The sequence below is a fragment of the Dermochelys coriacea genome, chromosome 7 (genome assembly GCF_009764565.3).
Source record: "Dermochelys coriacea isolate rDerCor1 chromosome 7, rDerCor1.pri.v4, whole genome shotgun sequence".
Taxonomy (NCBI): domain Eukaryota; kingdom Metazoa; phylum Chordata; order Testudines; family Dermochelyidae; genus Dermochelys; species Dermochelys coriacea.
The window spans coordinates 115,898,952-115,916,533 of NC_050074.1; the positions used below are offsets into that span (position 1 = coordinate 115,898,952).

Below are 17,582 nucleotides of genomic sequence, written 5' to 3' on the forward strand. Positions count from 1 at the left end.
CCCATGGTAACTCGACCTAAGGTACGTCAACTCCAGCTCTCTCCCATCAGCTTAGAGCATCTTCATTAAAGAGCTACAATGGCGCAGCCTAAGGGCACGTCTACCCTTAAAATACTGCATGGATGCAACATTTTAAGTGCAGACATGCTCTCAGGGCACGTCTACACTATGAGAAAAGACCCGCAGAAGGGCAGCGGCTGGCCCAAGTCAACTGACTTGGGTTTGCAGGTCTTGGGATGCAGGGCTATAAACCTGCAGTATAGATCTTCAAGCTCAGCTTGTAGCTTGGGCTCTGAGACCCTGCAAGGGCGGAGGGTCTCTGAGCTTGAATGTCTGCACTGCTATTTTTATCACTTCAGCCCGAGCCAGCTGTCCTTGTGCTCAGACTCAGTGCCGTGAGGTTTTTTTTTTAATCACAGAGCAGACCTATGCATAGGAACCAAAGGCTCATGCTCTTAGTTAACTAAGCCACTTTTCAAAGTGGGGCATGGGCTCCTAAATCACTTAAACACTTGAATTTTTTTTTTGCCCAATGTAACCAAAAAAATGCACAAACCCCAAAGTTAAGCACAAGAACCTGGGAATGCACCTTTGTCATGATGAGATGCAGCCATGGTATGAGGATGGCTAAAGCGTTGGCATTTCACACCAACTATGGCTGTGAAAAACTTTAGGCGTTGAGAAATTCTATATATAACTTTATATCCTTACAAAATACAACTTACAAACTTGGAAAAGAATTATAAATTAATCCTTGTTATTTTAAGGCTGCTTTTTTATTTAGCACCAACCATAAAGAGAATTTTTAATAAAGAAATAACCTCAGGTTACTTTTTATTGGCTTGTGATTTATAAAGCTTTAGAAAGGTATCTATTCTGGAAGTATAGTGTGCCCACTGCTATTTTTGCAATGGAAATGGAAACGCAAACTGGAAATGGAGTCATTCATTCACACTTACAGGATTACATCTCGCTGACAGGCATGCAAACTTGGAAAGGTGCTACACAGTTGCTCTTAAAATATTATACTGTAATTTTTTTTTGTTTTAGCTTCAATTAAACAAATGTTAAAGAAGAATCAGAACTTCATTAGGGCTATGGGTTCATTGTTTGCAATAGATCATCTCTGGAAACTGTAAAGGATGGGAAAATCAATGCACTTTTAATAAATATATCTCACCAGGCAACTATTTTGATAAAATCTTCAGGGAAAGTGAAGAACATAAAAAAAAGGGTGAGAACATGGCTGAAAAAAATTTGTTTAAAAATTCGAACAAATTTTCCTGGAATGGTTTTTGCAGAATTTGTACAGATCTGGTAAGTACTGAGTTTGGAATGTTCTGTGAAGCACACTACAGATTAGAGATGGGTCGAAAGTAAAAGCATACACTTGAAGCCTTTTTGAATTTGTGGATTTTACAAGTAGATCCAAACTGGATCCAAAATTAGGAGAAACCTATTTTCTGGTTACCATTTAAGATCTTACAAGAACAGTTTAATCCTGTGAGATTATATGCGTTTCAAAACAGCAGAAGAATAGATCCACTGAGTTTGCAAGATTTTTGCAACTTTGGGTCAAATTCTTACAAGAACAGCTTCTGTGATTTCAGCTTCCCTGAACCTGAATCCGAGTGAGAGCATATCAGGGTTTCAGTCTTTTGTTGCCTCACACTGCCACTCCTGCAGTGGCTGGCAGCAGAATCTGGGTCCACTCCCTAGTCTGGGTTCTAGTCCAGGGACTCTCTACACTGCAGCCAAGGTCTGTTGCACTCCATACCTTGCTGCATTTCCCTGGGCGCTTTCCTAACCATCTGGCTCTCCCTTCCTTCTCTGGGTCTGCCAGCTTTACTCTTCCCAGGGAGTGACTGCATCCTTTTCCAGCTCCTAACTGCTGCCTTCTCCCTGACTTTCTGGAAGACTTGCGGGTTCCTACACAGGGGCTGAACACCCACAGGGAAAAATTAGTCAGTGTTCTGCATCCACTGGCAGCCAAGCTCCCTGCCCCCCGGTCTCACCTCACCTCCACCTCTGCCTCCTCCCCTGAGCGTGCTGCGTCCCTGCTCCTCCACCTGTCTCCCAGCGCTTGATGCTGCAAAACAGCTGTTTCATGGCATAACAAGCTCCAGGAGGGAGGGGGAAGGAGCGGGAACGTGGCACGCTCAGGGGAGGATGCGTGGAAGAGGCGGGGATGGGGCAGGGTTTTGGGGAAAGAGTCGAATGGGGCAGAGAGGAGCGGAGTTGGGGCGGGGACTTTGGGGAAGGGATTGCAATAGGGAGTGGCGGGAGGGTGCGGGGCAGGGGTGGAGTTGGGGCTGGGCCGGGGGCAGAGGGGGGTTGAGCACCCGCCAGCGCCAGCAGAAGTCGGCACCTATGCTCCTAATTAGGGTTTTTCTCTCAGCCGTAATTCCCCCCCACCCCCCGTTTGCCACCTAATAGGCTAATTGACCCCTCTGGCCTGCCCTAATTCCTTCAGGTCAAGGGGGAGGATGCCCCTATAAAACTCCTATCACACGCCTATAAAACTCAGGATGATACAGGAGGCATATTAATCAAAACAAACATGAGCTGCACATTTTCTGGAAGTTTCTTCTCTCCTTTTTCAGATTGAAATACACAGCTAGTGGGGCTTGTGCACCGTTTCTCATATAATCCTCTACAAATATTACAATTATCCAGGAAAAAAATCAGTTTTTTTAAAGTGAAAAAGTGTTAGACTTTCCTAAAACCTCTCTTGCATATTGACTTCCTATAGCAAAGCTAATTAAGTTTTAGGTCGGTTTGATGTGTCAAAAATCGCTCGGATCACAGAACTGAACCCAAGTAAAGTAGACAGAATTTCTTCATTCAAACTGTGTCTGAGAGAAAACTACACTTGAGATTGTGCAGAAGTTCGAAAGGTCCCAGAAGTGCTCATATTTGTTTCTACTTACTATTTCTTTACTATAACGTCTCTTTAAAATATCCTGACAGAATATAGTTTATGGGCTTGCTATGTACCCCTTTTTTTTTTTTTTTCCCAAAGGAAGCTAACAGTGAGCCCTAGGAGGAACGGACTCTTGAGGGGTGGTGTTTTTGTTTTTACTTTGTTCACTTCTCTCAGCTACTGAGCTAAGGCTAAACATCAGTCAAGGTCTATGGTTCCTTGAAAAATAAAAGGTTTAAAAAAATAAATAAAAAAGGAGTAAACCAGCAAAGATGTTATACTGGGAATATAGCAAATACTCTACATTTGGGAAACAATTTCCATCCACGGGTTGAGCAGAGCAACTTTTAGTCTCTGGAGATCTGGATTCAAATCCAGTTTAGAATGAGTGTCAAGGTCTCATATGAAACTAGATTTTCCACACACACAAAAAATAACACCAAATCTTTGGTCTCATTTCAATATGTTTGAAAGAGGCCAACGATCTAACTAGCAGAGAGTGTTGCAGATTCGGAACTGATTTGGTAGAATTGTGTTTGGAAACTGGCACAGTGCATTACCAGATTATGTCTATTTCCTTCCTGTTTTATAAGTTCCTCACTTTCATAAGCACTAAAAACAAACAAGCAAACAAACAAAAAAAGCACACAAACCATCAATTAGGAGAACAAGGACAAGGAAAACAATTGTGTACACTGCATACATTAATTATGTAAAAGATAAAATGGATGCAAGATACAAGATAGATTACTACACTCCTTGTTGCATTTCTGAAACCGCAAAGGTGGTTTCATGACATCTTTGTGTACTCCTATTCTGGGATTTGCTCAGCCTCCCAAGAAAATTACAGCAGTCCTACACTTGGCTGCCAGCAGCCAGTTGTGTCAGTTCTATAACATTAAAGGAATCCTAACACCCCAGGGGAGAGATTGCTAGCAAGATCCTACAGCTTTCCACCACCAGATCAGCTTACAGTCAGTGGCCATGAGATAACAGGAAAGCTGGCCTATTTAAATGGAAAGATAAGTAAGTATTGTCAAGGCACTGTGAACATATTGGCTAGTTGCACTTAAATTCTGCAGCAAGGACCCCGAATTCTGCAGCATTCAGGTGCAACAGCTTCAGGGAAAATCAAAACTGGAGGTTTTTATTGAATGAAAATGAAAATGACGAATACAATCAGAAAAGTTTCAGAGTAGCAGCCGTGTTAGTCTGTATTCACAAAAAGAAAAGGAGTACTTGTGGCACCTTAGAGACTAACAAATTTATTTGAGCATAAGCTTTCGTGAGCTACAGCTCACTTCATCGGATGCATCTGATGAAGTGAGCTGTAGCTCACGAAAGCTTATGCTCAAATAAATTTGTTAGTCTCTAAGGTGCCACAAGTACTCCTTTTCTTTTTACAATCAGAAAAGTCATTTTGTCACTTATTTATACCTGTATTGATATTAAATTCAATTTGTTTTAAACTCTACTCTTTTGTTTTTTGTTTTCAATATGCTGCAGATTAGTGTATTGACAAGGCAGAACTGCATTGCAGAAACTATCAAAGAAAAGATTTTGGCAGTTTCTAGGGAATATTTGAGGCCTTTGGCAATAAGATGGCATGGGAGGCTATTTAGGATTGTGAGACAAACAAATTGGCTAGATGACTAACACGAGCAGCAGTGAAATAGTTAATACTGATAATTACACAATCACCATGAGGTTTCAGCATTATAATTCATTAAATTGAATCTGACCAGGTCATACCTCTATTGGAGCTTTCGTAGCTGTCACATTATATTGTAGTTTTAAAATGAATGCGGATTCACAAATCAGACTCCACCACACCAGTTTACACTCCGCTCCTATTTGGAGCATTATCTTTGTAACCATGAAGCTAGAAACAGGTTTTTTTGTTTTTAAGGAAAGCTCTGATTCTGAAACAACTCCGCTGTGAAGGGCAGATTCTGTATGACTGCAGAATACACAGACCCCTGGAATATGGTAACTATTATTGTTTTACAAAACTTCATCAACTTAACTTTACATTTACCAAAAAGATTTTTTTTTTTTTACTGTAAAATCATTCTTATTACACTAAGTGTCAACTTTCACACTTCAAGACAAAAGCCAGCCATTAAGTGGGGGGTAAGGAAGAAACTCATCCACCTTCTTCAGAAGCATTTGGTATTGGCCACTGTTGGATTTAGATAAGAGTCTATCAGGACAGCTGACCTGATGTGGTATCTTCACAGTTTTTGACTTTTCAGACTTTTCAAAGACAAACTGGTATGCTCTTTAATACAATGCTCGTTGTCAAAGGTTATCAAATAATTGATAAAACTCTCTGGAAATAAACATACCTCCTCTACTAGGTTTGTATATAATTATGCAAAAGAAAAGGAATTCTAAAAGTAAATAAATATATGGGAGGATTAGAGAAGCAATACACAGAAGTATTTCCTCATTTTGAGTTAAATAAATAGAATTCCCCTCTCTAGCCCGAACCAGGAAATATTCCTTCATAGAAGAGAGATATGCATTATCTAGAATCTCATTTAGATTATATTAATGCTAGTGTGCCTACATACATATACACACTCAGACAGCATACAGATTCCAATCCAAAATTAAACACACAATTCCATCATGCCATTCTGGATTGTCGGCAGGGGATTTTAACATTAGGTAACACCAATACAGACACAGAACTCTCTTTAGTTGTTAGCTGTTAAAACTAAAGCTGAAACCTTTTAGCCATAATGAAGGAGTTTACAGGGTTCTTAATCCCTGTACCCCACCCTGATTCTCCAGTGATCTCGCTGAAAGCTTTAAAACAGTCCACACCACTAACATGGTGCAGAGCCTGTAGAACATGCTGATCTGCTCATGATTACTCTTTGCCACTATAAAACAATCCAACTCCTCAAGTGAATGGAGTCTGTAGCAACAATGGTGTTATTGACTTGTTGCTCCAGCTCTATTTAGCTATTACCCTTGAGGCCACAATCAATAGACTTTGCACCAAGTCAGCCTAATAAATCCCAGGCTTTCACTGGAGCTTTGCCAGGAACTGCAAGAAAATCTATGGCAGTCAAACACTTAGAGTATGAATAACAGAGAAAGCTGTACTGACAGCTGTATAAATTAATTAACAAGGAATGTTCTTATTCTTTTAAGAAGATCATAATGCATGTTTATCATGATTTCAGGAGTCAGAGGTAGAGCAACAGAAAAATCACCTTTATGCTTTCATTAAAAAAAATATCAGAGGTCTGATTAAAATCAAAAACAGCCTTTTGCCTGAGATTGGGAATATATATATTTTTCCAATTACTCAATGTGCAAAAATTTACATTCATATTACCAAGGCGCCATTTCATTATTCCAAGTTTGATTTAAAAAGCAACCCAACCCTCAAAATGTTGGGCATTTTGTGTTTATGGTGCATTTTATCTCAGTAAATGTTGATTATTATGTGTTTGTGTTACCAGATCCTTCCTCTGTGGTGGGGAATTGAATCCTGCTTGTAATGCAGTGATTAAAGCAAAAACAAGCGGGGGTGGGGGAAATCAGTTGGTTGTTCAAGTAGTAAGAGGTCGGTCACTAGTGAATTACAGGTTCTTTCAGTTCCTTCTGTAATAAGCAAATATTCTGCAGACTCAGCTCTGAGCTGCCCCAGATCATACTGTCCTGAGACACTCTGAACCTACTATAGCAAGAGCTTGGTGCCAGTCAAGGAACAGAAGAATCTTCTTTTTGCACGTTGAAAACAAATGCAACCGATCAATAGGCTCTTAGAACTTATTTGTTGCCCCAGTGGTACTTTCTAGAAGCAGTCAGTTTTCCTAATGAGGGTCACAGCATTTACAGGAAGCAACAAACTAAGGTCAGCTAGCCAGCTGTTCAGGCACTTGACACTTACAGTGCAGTTAAGGGGTATGATTGTGAGTGTATCTAACCTTTTGGTAAAGACAAATGCTTTGTCTAGTTGGCTGCAGCTTTTACATTTTGGGGAGGGAAAACTTGGGCCAAAGGGCAGAGCTGTGCTGTTAGTATGGGAGATGTGTGTTAAATCTGCCGCAAAAACCTGTGCCTCACAACTTCCAAAAAGCTGGGATCATTATGCCCCAGGGGATGGAGGAAATAATCTCTACCACACTGTTCTAAGGCAGGCATAACCAGTAGGGTCCCAACTCTCCAGGATTCTCCTGGAGTATCCAGGATTAAAGATTTATCTTTAAAGATTATGTCACGTGATGAAACTTCCAGGAATACATCTAACCAAAATTGGCAACCCTACCAGACAGGCCTCTTGGTTCAAGCAAACATGATGGGAAGGAATTGGAACCCACATCCAAAGAAAACAACACTGATTTGGTAATTTACTGAATTAGGCTTAAAACAATAAAGAATTGGTTAATGTCTGTGAAACATTTTGAATTCAGATATTATGATAGTCCTTTACTCCTTCTTTTAAATACTACCATTGCATTAAGAACTCCCACCATTGTTTTCTACTTCTGTTGCTGCCTTCTTTCCTCATTGTCTCTAAGATTTCTGTAGCACCTCTTCTCCCGTCCTGAGCTTAATTTTTTTCAGATGATCGCCCATCAATGACAATTTCAGGAACACTAATTACAAACACAGGACACTGGTGCAGGTACACATTCAAAGCTTTGAGACAAAACCTCATTTCTTTCCTTTGTGAAAACATGCACACACATTTTCAACCTAATTCCTTAACAATTCAATATAAAAACTTTTGTAAACCCTTGATACCATAGTTGTGGCTGAGAAAGCATTTTGAGTTTTTAGACCAGGTACTTATAATATTCTGGAAATATACTCTTTTGCCTTAACATTTATTTGATATTATTATTTTTACAGCCTCAAAGTCCTTTCCCCTTTTTTTTTTTTAAAAAGGAATACCGAGTTCAGTTTATCTCACTATTTTCATGTTAGCTGAGCACTGAAATAAAGGGTTTTCCCGATAGTTGGATTAGAAATATTTCAAATGCTGTTTTGCATTTTAATATCTCAGAAAATGGCTTTGATTTATAACTTCATCATTCATATATACACAGTCGCTTAGTGAGGAACGTATACTCACCTAAGTTGATTTAGAACATGAGCCAAGTTTTCAAAAGTAAGGCGATTTTGGTTGCTAACCCAGAAATAGCTCAGCACTCACCCTCTGAAAATTAGACCTTTTAAAGATGTCTCCATCTGAGACCCAGCAAAATCACAAATTAATTTAGAAACTCTGGGACTGAGAATTAATTTAAAATAGCATAACTGGAAGGCGATAGCTCAAGTCATTGGCCGTGCATCATCTAAGGCAGGGGTGGCCCATGAGCCATTTTAAGTTGGCCCCCGAGCTCCCGCTGGGGAGCGGGATCTGGAGCTTGCCCCGTTCCAGCACTCCAGCCGAGGCACTGGGTCGGGGGCCGCACCACGTGGCTCCTGGAAGCTGTGGCATGGCCCAGCTCCGGCTTCTACGTGTGCCAATGGCCCCCTCTGGTGCTCCAATGGGAGCTGCAGGGGCAGTGCTTGTGGATAGGGTAGCATGCAGAGATGCCTGGCCACGCCTCCGCATAGGAGCTGGAGAAGGGACGTGCCACTGCTTCCAGGAGACGTTGAGGTAAGCACCGCTTGGAGCCTGCACCCCTGAGCCTCTCCCTGCCCCAGCCCTGATCCCTCTTCCGCTCTTCAGACCTCTTGGGTCCAGCCCAGAGCACCCTCCTACACTCCAAACTCCTCATCCCTAGCCCTACCGCAGAGCCCACATGCCCAACTACAGCCCTCACCCCCTCCTGTACCCTAACCCCACTTTTGTGAGCATTCATGGCCCACCATACAATTTCTATTCCCCGATGTGGCTCTCAGGCCAAAAAGTTTGTCCACCCCTCTAAGATGATCATATTCCACTGCCTGGTGCCAACAGGGCAGAAGTTATTTGCACAAGCCCTGTGAAATAAAGCCATGATTTTTGGGTCCTGCATTATACCTACAATCCTTCCTGTGTCCTCTCTCTTCCATTGTGCTTCTGAATATGCAGTCATTGTACTATGTTAACCACATTGCAGATACAGTGAAGGTTGAGACAAAGTTAAGAACATATACAATAATGCCATTAATGCACTTTACTACACATACATAAGGACACTGGGTGACCTAGGCTTAAGTTCAAGGACGATTGCAAGAGGAACTTAACTTTCAACATTGAAACTGCAAGCCAGGAACATGCAGATAGTAACACAGGAGGGCTGTGCTATATCAGGGAGTCAAAGAGGCTGAAGAGAGGTGGCTGAGAGAGAAAAGCTCAGCAGGTCTCAAGGGCTTATGCCTGCACCTTATGCCTGCATTACTTGAGGCAAGGATTGTCACTTAAGAATAGGACTTTTTAGCCACTTATGATGCTGCAGTACGACACACACAGCAACTGAACTGCTTTGGTGCTCACACCATCATCTTTTGACATGGATGGTTGCCACACACATATGCACAATACTCAAAGTCCTATGGATGTGGGAACCATAACTTTGAATTTTCAGATGTTGGCGTTTTTGCCTTTTGAGACTAAATGATGCATCAATATAGACTGCTTTTACATTTAAAAGCAGTCGCTCTTCTGATTCTGGAAATGTAAATTCTACATGCTTTAAGATGGGATTTTTTTAAAAAAAAAAGAATGCAAAAATCAGAATATTTTGCGATTCCGAGGATTCAGGTGTTTTTTTTGTTTTTTTTTTTTAAACAGTAATTATAGCTGGAAAGTTCATCTTATCACCTACCTCTGCTCAATGAAAATTTTGGTCATTACAGGAAGCAAGAGCTTAACATACAAAACTACTCTTGTACTAGCTGTAAAATCCCTTTTTAAAATATATTGGTTTAAGTCTCATTTATTAACTTGAACCATGATAGCACTTGTGAAAATTACTTCAGGGGAATGTAGTTCAAGTCTCTTCACCTCTGGATACTGAAATTCATTACCTGGCAGTAGAAATAAAGACTGGAAGCGTCTCACAGCCATGAATGCCATGTGCTGTGATACCAGCAGACTTTGCAAGCTAAGCATGATGTCGAAGGAAGACTGGCAAAGAACACCTAGGAGCTACAGAAAGCGGTGGTGTTGAATCTATTGCTGGCACCTTTCCCTCTGAGTCAGTACTGCACCAATGTTCCATCATGTTGTTAGGGAAATACTGGAAATGCTGTTTTTCTGATGAGATGTAAAACTGAGCACTTGACTAATTGTGAGCCATTTAAAGATCTCCTGATAAGAGTAAGGACATTATAATCAAATTCCAGCACAGGTAATTACATCCTGCCTACCCAAGTTCCCACTGCAATTTCCACTCAACATTGTATCCTCCTTAACATCTGTCCTAAAGTCGTGCATAGTGTTCCTGTGCTCTTTTTAAAGATCTGCTGTAGATCAGAAGGGATCCTTATATGTATCTCTCAACTACCTACTTCAAAGGGTGCTGTCAAAATTTAATTAACATACCCGGAGATTCTCACACGAAAGATGCCTCCAGGAGTGCAAAAGACTATTTATTGCATAGCATTACAGTTCTGCATAGCACTTGATAGAGTCCCCGACAAAATCCAGATGACAAACGAAAGGAGGGGTCTTACCAAATATGCACTGAAGAATTTCTAATGTCCTTTTCTGTAATGATGTCTTGAGGATATCTCCTGTTTCCCCTATTGCATCAAGTTTAAACTTCATCATCCTTGCCTTCATAGCCCTGCAAAATCCCAAACTTGCCTACATTTCTGACCTCATCCCTTATTGTGTCACATGTCACCCTCTTTGCTATGACAATGATGCCTCAGTGCCTGGCTTTTCCCATAAATATCTCAGTAGCTTCTACTCTGGCACCTTATTCCTTCCCAATTCTCACCCACCAAGCAATAAACTACTTAATTCAAATCTTAGGTCAGACTCACTTCTTCCATAACTCTCATGAGAAATAAGACATGGATAATTATTTTAAAAAATGAATGCATCATCAAGTCTAGACTGAGAAACTGCAGGATCTTGGTGCCGTTTGCTTCCTTCCTCATCCTCTCGTTCCCTATTGTCTGCTATTACCACTGCTCATTGCATCACATGTAAAAATTCCTTGACGCACGTCTCCACACTGTGCTGTAAAATGTCTGCCTCATTTTTGGGCATCATAACAATAATTAATAATTAGGTATTAATAATCAAACAACAACATGAATCTTCTTTCCTTAAATACCACAATTTTTTGGCTTATAATGAGTAAGTACAGTAATTCCCAGAAAGGCTGCCACTGGAAGGTAGAATTTTCAATAAATTACATCACTCTGTCAACTAATCAGTATATTACTTACTACTCTGAATTATTATTTTTCCTGGAAATAGCGTTTTGGAACACTGAAAAAATGGTGGCCACCACAGGGGGTAGGCAGCGGTAGCCAACAACCCATGTACCAACGGGTTTATGTTTGCCAGAGCATCATCATTTTATTTCTCTGGCTTTCGCCTTCTACAAAGTTGGCCAAGCAATCCCAGTTTATTACAGACAGCCATATGATGGAGGAATGCTTCAGAACAGATTTAAAAAAAGCAAACTCTTGTCTGAAAATTGTATAAAGGAAAACCTGGAGGAGCTGAAATAATAAATTTTAATTTAAGCTTCTTAAAATACCATCCTACTTAAATACAATTTGGGTAAAGGCTTTAAAACTTGCATACCTCCTCTGACTGGTTTTCTAATCTAGAATGTCTGCTATCTAGCTTAATCTTATCTAGCTCTTAAGGTGATAATGCTGAACAACCCTGGCTCTGGAATACACAGGCCAAATTACAAGCAGGGAATGTTGTTCTGTCCACAGTGTCTGGGAAGGTGTAACAAAAGAGAAACATTCTTGTAAACCAGACTACTGCTGAAGGTAAATGGTAACATTCTATGGAACTGAGCCCTAAATGATTCATTCATTCTATCAAATGTTCTGCAGCTAATTGGAGTTGAAAAAAACAAAAACAAAGAAAACAGTTCTATGTTTTTTGTCCTGTATTAATTGGGGTGGTCCCTACCAATAACTTCTCAGAATCTGTGAAAACTCATCCTCTCTCCAACTAAGGCTGTTATTTACTTGTGTTGCTCCAAAATTCTTTCGTCATGATAAAGTGGATCAACTCAATCTAAATGTTTTGATCTATTACATATGTGGAAAATGAGACTCTGGCACAAGAAACGCAGCTGCTTTCTAAGCGCTGTGTCTAAATGACCTCTACTGCACAGCACGGGGGCAAGTGAATCAGCCTCTTCCAATGGAAATTACTTTACCTTTGAGTCTCCATGTAATATGGGAAAGGAAACTCAAAGCCTACTTTAAATGACAGAATTAAGCTAGATGTTACTTGCAAATTGATTAATTTCCTTAACAGACAGATTGATCTAATGAATTTTCTCTTCTGTACTGTAAGTATTCTGCAAATGTTCTGACACAAGACAGCTACAATAATTTAAATAAATCTGGAATCCATTTTAAGGGACATGATCAAATTTGACCTAAAATTAAGAATAAAAGTGAAAACAATATAAAAAAAACTGGAAAAAAATGTGTTTGGGTGAAATTTAAAATAAAATAAAATATTTCTAGTTGAACAAACATGCTCCAGCAAGATTTGCAATCCAAATATTGTAGCACTGTGTTGGTACTTAAGAACCTGAGAGTGAATTTTACTAAAAACATAGGTGAAACGGACTTGTCCACTTGTCCATTGTCATTGCCCAAACATAGACAAATGTCAAACAAATAGCAAAGACAGCGAAAATAAATTAGATATTTTTAATCAGTCAGTTTTAATTAACTAAGGTCAGTCTGTGGAAGTTTTAATACTCTAATGTGTTAGCAGACATGTAAAATGTCTTTACATGTGGTACTAATAAAATGTATTTCTAAAGGGCCTCTAGAGTGTTCCTGTGTATCAATCTGCATGTGCATGTAAAAATCAGTGCATCCAACTATCAATGTGCACATACAAATAGCTGTGCACCCAAATTCTCCAAGCAAGCATTTCAGGGGCCCCTTTTAAGATTTGACCCAGGATGGCAGGAGATCGAAGCTAATTCAAATTCAGTTTAAGAATAGCTAAACTTCATTGTTTCTGTGCCAATGCTAAGCAAGTTCCCTAATCTTTTTCCTGTTTCAACTTTACTATCTGAGTTTCATTTAAAAAAAAAAATAAATTCCCAGGCTAATTCCATTCAGCTGCACCATCCAATCCCACTTCTCACACCTTATTCAGTCACACAACAATTTAAACCTCACAGCTGAATCTGGAACTCCACATGCAATATGATTGGTTGCATTATCTCCTGTGAACTCACGAGAACATGTGTGGAGCCATATGAAATAAAACTCCTGGCATCCATACCATAAGTGATTGGCCACCCCTCATTAGAATTCAGGTTGCCAACTAGATTTCAGTAAGGCATTTGATACTGTGCCACATGGGGAATTATTAGTTAAATTGGAGAAGATGGGGATCAATATGAACATCAAAAGGTGGATAAGGAATTGGTTAAAGGGGAGACTGCAACGGGTCCTACTGAAAGGCGAACTGTCAGGTTGGAGGGAGGTTACCAGTGGAGTTCCTCAGGGATCGGTTTTGGGACCAATCTTATTTAATCTTTTTATTACTGACCTTGGCACAAAAAGTGGGAGTGTGCTAATAAAGTTTGCAGATGATACAAAGCTGGGAGGTATTGCCAATTCGGAGAAGGATCGGGATATTATACAGGAGGATCTGGATGACCTTGTAAACTGGAGTAATAGTAATAGGATGAAATTTAATAGTGAGAAGTGTAAGGTTATGCATTTAGGGATTAATAACAAGAATTTTAGTTATAAATTGGGGACGCATCAATTCGAAGTAACGGAAGAGGAGAAGGACCTTGGAGTATTGGTTGATCATAGGATGACTATGAGCTGCCAATGTGATATGGCTGTGAAAAAAGCTAATGCGGTTTTGGGATGCATCAGGAGAGGCATTTCCAGTAGGGATAAGGAGGTTTTAGTACCGTTATACAAGGCACTGGTGAGACCTCACCTAGAATACTGTGTGCAGTTCTGGTCTCCCATGTTTAAAAAGGATGAATTCAAACTGGAGCAGGTACAGAGAAGGGCTACTAGGATGATCCGAGGAATGGAAAACTTGTCTTATGAAAGGAGACTAAAGGAGCTTGGCTTGTTTAGCCTAACTAAAAGAAGGTTGAGGGGAGATATGATTGCTCTCTATAAATATATCAGAGGGATAAATACAGGAGAGGGAGAGGAATTATTTCAGCTCAGCACCAATGTGGACACAAGAACAAATGGGTATAAACTGGCCACCAGGAAGTTTAGACTTGAAATCAGACAAAGGTTTTTAACCATCAGAGGAGTGAAGTTTTGGAATAGCCTTCCAAGGGAAGCAGTGGGGGCAAAAGATCTATCTGGCTTTAAGATTCTACTCGATAAGTTTATGGAGGAGATGGTATGATGGGATAATGGGATTTTGGTAAGTAATTGATCTTTAAATATTCAGGGTAAATAGGCCAAATCCCCTGAGATGGGATATTAGATGGATGGGATCTGAGTTACTATAGAAAATTCTTTCCTGGGTATCTGGCTGGTGAATCTTGCCCATATGCTCAGGGTTTAGCTGATTGCCATATTTGGGGTCGGGAAGGAATTTTCCTCCAGGGCAGATTGGAGAGGCCCTGGAGGTTTTTCGCCTTCCTCTGTAGCATGGGGCATGGTTGACTTGAGGGAGGCTTCTCTGCTCCTTGAAGTCTTTGAACCATGATTTAAGGACTTCAATAGCTCAGACATGGGTGAGGTTTTTCATAGGAGTGGGTGGGTGAGATTCTGTGGCCTGCGCTGTGCAGGAGGTCGGACTAGATGATCAGAATGGTCCCTTCTGACCTTAGTATCTATGAATCTATGAATCTATGAATCTGAGCTCAGAATTTTCACATCCTATGTTATTTACAGGAAACTTTTAAATAGTAAAAAAAAACTTGATGTGGTCAGTAAAACTATTATAAAAGAACAGCTATTTAAGTTCAGGGGTGCAACACAGAGCACAAAGTTGTCCATGACTGCAATAAATCAGCACACTGAAAAGAGTTTAATGAAGCCACTTAATAGAAGGTAGGAAAAGGAAGTGTAAGGTCAGCTCTTATACCAAGAAGAAAATTGATTATATCAACCCCGATGGTGATAAATATAGTAATATCAACTGTCTTGCAGCTTAGCTGCATGGAACAGAACTCATTTTACTTGCCTGCAAGATTACATCTGGGTTTAAACCCAAAGGTGCCAAATTGAATTGGCATGAAGAATAATGTTGGGCTTTGTATTTTTTTTTAAAAAAACTATGCTATTATACTGAATAAGACAAAACTTGCGTTTAAAGGAAGGCTTTATTTGTCTCACACATGATCTTAAGAAACCAAACAAGGCTTTTCTCTCCCCCCAAGTCAGTATAATAATGGTAGTTTTGTTTAAGCTGCTTGTTTGTACAAAAGCCTGAAGATATATAGACCTCAGTATAATCCTATAGCTGAGAGTAAGGCCTAAATGAAAACAAATCTTACTAGCAGATCTTCTATTTTAAAGATAGCTCTATTCAAGTAGGCTATGCTGATTATACTACAAGATAACTTGGCACACCACTTAAGGTTGATCACTTTAGCAAACATGAGTTCTGTGTTGTAATTTTCTAGTCTTTCATTTTGCAGGATAGCAAAGATCCCCACAACTACAGTACCTCATTAGAGAGTTACATAACTTCAGGCCAACAGATTCTTCAGAGAGCAAGACACACACACACACACACACACACACACAGAACCAGAAGCCAATTTAAAAGGTTTGCATTAGATTCTGATATGATATTTGATTTTATTGTTCCTGAATGATGAAGAGCAGTTTCCATTTTCTCTCTCTCTCACACACAGACTAAATATAACACACATTGATGGCATCCTGATTTTCTCCATGCCAAAGAGGAGCTACACAAAATAAATGAAAATGATGTGCAAAGCATCCGATGAAGTGAGCTGTAGCTCACGAAAGCTTATGCTCTAATAAATTTGTTAGTCTCTAAGGTGCCACCGGTACTCCTTTTCTTTTTGCGAATACAGACTAACACGGCTGCTACTCTGAAACCAAAAAATGACCATGACTGTCCTTCTCTGAAATAATTTACTATTATTCTGAAATGGAAACAATTCATATTTATCCAGGCAAAAAAGATTGAATTAGAAACTTGGAGAGAGAATTAACCCTTAAAAAGGAATGATGTCAGAGCATTTTCTTCAGCAAATAAAATTCTGCACTGGCAGGAATACTGATACCCAGTCATCTTCCACACTGTAGATTGACAAAGCCCTCCATTTTATTTTGATCAGTTGAGGAAATGTAAAAACCCAAAGGACAGTACAGCTGTGAAACAATCAGTCAGTCACACTTGACCCTGGGCTTACTCACCATTTTGGGTTATGTGCGCTCACTTTGGGACAGGCAAATTATGCTATTGTGTACACTGTGCTTGCCCTTGAGTATGGGGGAATCATTGCTCTGTCTGGTGTGAACAATGCTGCCTCTGTTAAGTGTTTCATTTTGCCTTTACAGATGCAACCTTGAGATCTCAGCCGTCCATGTTATCAACGGCAGAGAGGCTGCAAAGAATCAGAAAGAGGCCACGTAGAAGCAAAGAGGACATGCTGCATGAAGTCATGCAGCATTCAACTAATGAAAATAAAAAAGTGCAGGAGTGGTGGGAGAGTGAAAGGAGGATCCACCAGCAGAATGTGGATCGCCGGTACCAAAGCACAGAGTGGCTGATAAGCATCATTGAGAGCCAAGCAGACTCGATCCAGGCGCTCATGCAGGTGGAGCACATCCGTGCCTGCCCACCCTGCAGCCCTTGTCCCAAAACTCTTTCCCTTGTGCCACCATGTCACCTTCAAACCACTTCCTCCAACATCCGGGTTCTTACCACCACCCGCTGCCTCCAACACCTGTAGCTTTGTCACCCAGCCCTGAAAACTACAACCCTTACCCACTGCACTAAACCCCCATCACCATGCAATATAGCCATCCTAAGCGCAGCACACATTGCACAGCACTCCAGACAGGACATACAAAAATCTGTGATTGTACCATTCCCCACCCCACCCCACTCCCTTGCCTTTTGTGTTTCCCAAGCAATCGTGTTGTGTTTCTTTTCAATAAATTGATTTTTTGGCTTTGAAAACATTCTTTATTATTGCATAATGTAAAAGAAACCTTAGCCCAGGAAAGCAACAGGCACTGCAAGGATCATACGTAGCAAACACAGATTCCTTCTGCACTTCACTCCTGTGCAGGGCACCACACCAGACATTACTGTTGGCTTTTAGCCTCAAAGTGCTCCCTCAAGGCATCCCTAATCCTTGCAGCCCCGCACTGGGCCCCTCTAATAGCCCTGCTCTCTGGCTGTTCAAATTCAGCCTTCACGTGTTGAACCTCCGAGTTCCATGTCTGAGTGAACCCTTCCCTTTAGCCCTTCCCTTCACAAATTTTATGGAGGGTACAGCACGTGGATATAACCGCGTGGATGCTGTTATTGGCCAGGTCCAGCTCCCCATACAGA

The 17,582-nt window shown here is 40.5% G+C and overlaps 1 protein-coding gene across 6 annotated transcripts in view; it reads right to left on the reverse strand.

Moving 5' to 3' along the window:
* Positions 1 to 17,582, reverse strand: part of VTI1A (vesicle transport through interaction with t-SNAREs 1A) — a 362,693-nt gene that overhangs the window by 45,586 nt on the left and 299,525 nt on the right. The gene's annotated exons all lie outside the window — the stretch shown is intronic.